Genomic DNA, 5,020 nt, shown 5'->3' with positions numbered 1-5,020 from the left:
GCCGTCATTGTTGTTTGGCGGGTCCGGGCTGGGGATTCGAACCCGCCACCTTAGGTGTACATGGCTGGCGCCTTAGCCGGTTGAGCTATAAGCGCCGAGCCAATGTAACTTTTTCAATTAAGAATACACCTAAGAGGCTCGGGGCCTATGGCTCAAGTGGCTAAGGCACCAGCCACATACACATTAAAGTGGTTGAGTTGGAATCCAGCCCGGGCTCGCCAAAACAATGACAGCTGCAACAACAACAACAACAAAAAAAAAAAGCCGGGCGTTGTGGAGAGCGCCTGTGGTCCCAGTTACTTGGCAAGGAGTTGGAGGTTGCTGTGAGCCGTGATGCCTCGGCACTCTACCCAGGAGGACAGCTTAAGGGTATGTCTCCAAAAAAAAAAAAATACCTAGAGTATACAAAAGACATAGTTTAAAAAAGATCATCCCGGCAGCTCCTGTGGCTCAGAAGGGTAGGGCACCAGCCCCATATGCTGGAGGTGGTCGGTTCAAACCCAGCCCTGGCCAAAAACTGCAAAAAAAAAAAAAAAACATCCTCTGGTTTGGATCCCTTCTTCTCAAAGGGCACTTCTCAAAGTGAATTATGTCAAGTCAACCACCAGCATGGGCATCCCCACCCAGCACTTTAAAAAACGCAAATTCTCAGGCTCCACCCAGACTGAATTAGAAACCTTGGTGGTGGGCGGCGCCTGTGGCTCAAAGGAGTAGGGCGCCGGCAGGCCCCACGAGCTGGGAGGCCCCCACGAGCTGGGAGGCGTTCAAACCCAGCCCTGGCCAAAAAAAAACTTCAAAAAATAAAAAACAAACCCTGGTGGTAGAGACCCTAGCTATCTATTTTAACTAGCCCCTCTTGCTGATTCCTGGGTTAGCTCAAGTATGAGAACCACTGGGAAAAAACTTGAACTTTCTCATCCTTATTTATCAACTCTTTAAAATAAAAGTGCCTTGTCTTTCCAACATATGGCAGACACAAGTTAAAGTGCCAAGGCTTCAAATATTATTTTCCTAATAAAGTATAAATAATCTAGGGTGTCGCCTGTGGCTCAAAAGGGTAGGGCACTGGCCCCATATGCCAGAGGTGGCCCCATATGCCGGAGGTGGCGGGTTCAAACCCAGCCCCATCCAAAAAAAAATATATATATATATATATAAATAATCTAGTAACACTATAGCCTATCATAGTAAATGCAAAGCCTTTTTTTCCCTTTATAAACCCAAAAGTTCCAAAATCAATGATTACAGCTTCCATTATGCTACACCTAGCAGTTCTGGTTCTTGTCAAATAACCCTGTAGTAAATCTATTATGTACAAAACCAGAATAGTCCTTGTTACGAATGAGAATCAATGAGTATACATATTAAGTATAAGCAAATAATGCTCTCCAAAGACAATTATTAAAACTATTTCAAGGTATAAGTATTTCAGTTAAGGCAGCTGTTAACTATTAATTACTATTTCAGAAAACTGCTTTCAGTAGTAAAGGTATTTCTGTATACTTCTCAGCCCGTAGGCAACAACTTCAGTTCAGTAAGTCTGTCTCATTTTATAACTGTAAAACTAAAACCCAGTTTAATTTGTCTAACAGATAAAGCTCCACCTTTAACAAGCAAGGAGGATTAAAATCTATTTCTCCTGACTCCTAGACTAGCATTTTTTCCACTGTTAAATCCCTCAACATTCATCACTTAATACACATAATTAAACTTTTAGGATTAGTACAACTAGCTACTTGAGTTCATTGCTTTTTTCCTAACAGCCATTTCATCCAAAACAGGGCCAGCATACTACCTCAAAACCTCTACAGATCTAATTACAAACATAAGCTATGCTACAATTCTCTTCAGTGTGACTAGCAAACTACCATGTATTCCCCAGTGGCACATGCAATGAGAAAAATTAAGACCCGCAATTTATCTAGTCCTCCTTAAACCCTTCTTTAGCCAATATGAAAATGCTATTAATGCCTACTTAGTTTAGAACACATCTATAATTTTCTGATACTAATTCTGTGGCCAAATAGTTCCTGATAGATAGTACTGCAGAGGAATTTTTGCTCCCTTGATACATGCTGAACCCAAGGAACCAGTTCTAATGCCTCAAAAAAACAGTACCTTTAATGTCAATGCTTATCAATAACTACTCTTAAATACTAATTTCTAGCATTTCTCTTTGCCAATAATATTTTATTAAGTACAGAGTGTCCTAAAGGTCACTGTAGGAAAATCAGCATACTGTTATCGCATCTATTTTCATATATTTTTGTTTATATATCAACATGTAGATTATTTCTTTTGTAAGCATGTTGTAAAATTTCTAAGAATTAGTTTGTAAATAAAGGACCATTGAGCTACAATTACCATTTTCCCTATGTATAGAGTGACCTTTGGGACATTCAATGTATCATTTCCTAATTGATCAGTCACTGTACTGCCCTTACCTCATTTCTGACAGTTCAGCACAATGATCAACTTTAGTTTTAAGCCCATACATAACCTAAATATTTAGGCCTCCAAAAAGGAGAGGCAACGTTTTTGACCCCTATTTTACTTACTCTTGGCCTCAAAGAGTTCCTCCCACTTCAGCCTTCCCAGAAGCTGGAATTATACCAAGGAGGCCCAGTGATTAATTTCTTATCCTGTATTATTGGTTCAAACTGTGCTTAATAGCATTAGTTTTTGTGAGAACACCACATTGTGAAAAGTAAAATCATCAAAATCTTATGGATTTAAAAAAAGGTATTTCCTACTTAAAATCCTATTTACTAAAAATCATCCTACGTCCCATGATTGCATTAGTGTACACAGCTATGATGTAATAAAAAAAAATCATCCTACTTATATTAAGAATTACGTAATTTTTAACTTTTTTTTTTTTTTAAAGACTGGCCTCAAGCTGTTGCCCTGGGTACAGTGCAGTGGCATCACAGCTTACAGCAACCTCGAACTCTTGGGCTCAAGCGAACCTCTTGCCTCACTTTTTGTTTGTCGTAGAGATCAAAGCAATCCACCCAACTACGACTCCCAGAGTGCTAGGATTACAGGTGTGAGCCACCTCCCTGGCCAACTTAACAAAAAATTTTAAGTAAGTTTCAGCACCTAGAAAATAGTTGGCAATGTAACACTTAACAAAATGGGGTCGGCGCCTTTGGCTCAAGTGGCTAAGGAGCCAGCCACATACACTTAAGGTGGCGGGTTCAAATCAAGCCCGGGCTCGCCAAACAACAATGATCCCTGCAACCAAAAAATAGCCAGCCGCTATGGTCCCAGCTACTTGGGAGGCTGAGGCAGGAGACTCGCTGGAACCCAGGAGTTGGAGGTTGCTATGAGCTGTGATGCCACGGCATTATACTCAGGGGGACAGCTTGAGGCTATCTCAAAAAAAAAAAAAAAAAAAAAAAAACTTAACGAAATGTAGCTGTGCATCTTTTTACAAAGTTTAGATAAGCAAGAAAATTGCTAGAATACCTTGCCACCCTGAGAAGATAACATATTTAAGTCTCATGTATTTTTCTAAGTGCAGTGTGGGAATTTCCATTTACCTCCTGGTTTCTGTAACTGGGTTCTTGCGAAAATTACAACATAGTAATTTCAGAATCTAGCATTCTGATAACTTAAGTAAAACCACTAACCTAGTGGTCAATTCCTTAATAGTTCCGCTATAGACTTAATAGGAGCCTGGCAACCCAATCTTCTTATACCTCAGTTTCTAAAAATGATAATACCTACCTCAAGGAAAGTTCCACTGAATTATATATTTCAGTGTTTTGTAACCTGCAGATAAAAAGTCAGTTGTAATTATTAACTGTTAACACAATTAATTACATTATTTCCTTTTACAAATGGAATTGAAAATACTCCAAGGTCCAGCGTAGGCTTATACAGAAATAAAACAAGTTATCAGAAAAAAACATTAGTTCTGCTGATAAAATATTTCTTATTTAGGCCACGCGTTACGCTTCGAAATTTAAAGGTTCGCGGTCAATCTACTCGGCAATCCTCCCACATCCCTCCTCAATCTTTACTAAGAAAATAGAAATAACACAAGACATCAGTGGCACATTAACTTAAGCTATAATAAATAAGCATCTCGGTCGGCTTTTTCACGAAGTCCTCAGAGTCCTCACGGTCCTCATGGTCGCAGAGTATCAAAGGAAAGCAGTCGTTAACACAGAAAAACAGCGAAAAAAGGGCATTTTCCGACCAGCCGAGGCCTAGAAAACGCTAGGTTAAATCTACGCAAAGGATAAGAACCTGTAAAATCCTCTCCCGCTTGAAGCCTAATCTCCCACAGCTAATAGAATAAATGAGGCCCTGTTTGGGGGGGGTAGGGTTCCCTCTTCTCTCCCACACCCCCTCGTGCTCTCCAAGGAACCCAGCGCCTTCCCAGCATCTGCCCCCAACACTTACCAGGAGGGGGGAGGGAGAAGAGATTCGATTCTGAGTCTCCTACTCCCGGGTTCTACGTGGAGAAGCCGAGTACTGCTCGAGGTCGACAACGCGGCCGCAACCGCTCTGTCTTCGTCTCTTCACAAAATGGCCCCCGAGTCTCCTCTGCCGCCGAGACGAAAGCCTAGTCCCCGCCCCACTCCTGCAACCTTCCTATTGGCTATGCGTTTTCTCGCTCCCGCTCCTAATTAGACAGTTCTACCGCTCTTCACAATTCTATCCAATCAAAATTAGCAGTAGGTTAGCCTAAGCAAGAGAATTTCCACATGCGTAACAGAAATTAGTGTATGACTGGTTACTTTTCCTGTCACTTATCCCCTGAAGACTGCTTATTGGTCACTGTACCGGATGCAGTTCTGGGCGGAAACCTCGCCTTTGTATCGCGCACCACTTCACATCCGGGCATTCGGGAAGTCTGATTGGCGGCTGCAGTGTCCTATCTCTGCTCCTTAGGGTACATAGCAGGAGTTCCGCCCAGTTCTCGGAATGCCCGGGGCGTGGGGGTGGGGGTGGGGTTTAGGCGTGTCGGCTGGTAGAGAGCAGGCGCGAAAGATCTGCCCTAGGCCTA

At 42.0% G+C, this 5,020-nt stretch overlaps 1 protein-coding gene across 8 annotated transcripts in view; it reads right to left on the bottom strand.

Annotated features, from left to right (window-relative positions):
• Positions 1-4,550, bottom strand: part of HNRNPC (heterogeneous nuclear ribonucleoprotein C (C1/C2)) — a 56,551-nt gene extending 52,001 nt beyond the window's left edge. For 3 of the 8 annotated variants that reach the window (XM_023508779.1, XM_023508781.1, XM_023508782.1), the window contains exon 1: positions 4,414-4,550. The gene's annotated coding sequence lies outside the window, so the exon portion shown is untranslated. Of the gene's footprint in view, positions 1-3,732; positions 3,778-4,413 lie in introns of all 8 variants that reach the window. The other 5 variants (XM_023508778.1, XM_023508780.1, XM_023508772.1 and 2 more) reach the window with 3 other exon arrangements.
• Between the last annotated feature and the right edge of the window lie 470 nt (positions 4,551-5,020).

This window comes from Otolemur garnettii, unplaced genomic scaffold (genome assembly GCF_000181295.1).
Source record: "Otolemur garnettii isolate 467f Iridium unplaced genomic scaffold, OtoGar3 scaffold00276, whole genome shotgun sequence".
NCBI lineage: Eukaryota > Metazoa > Chordata > Mammalia > Primates > Galagidae > Otolemur > Otolemur garnettii.
The sequence above is the reverse complement of the archived record's forward strand: the minus strand, read 5'-3'. Positions and strand labels throughout refer to the sequence as shown.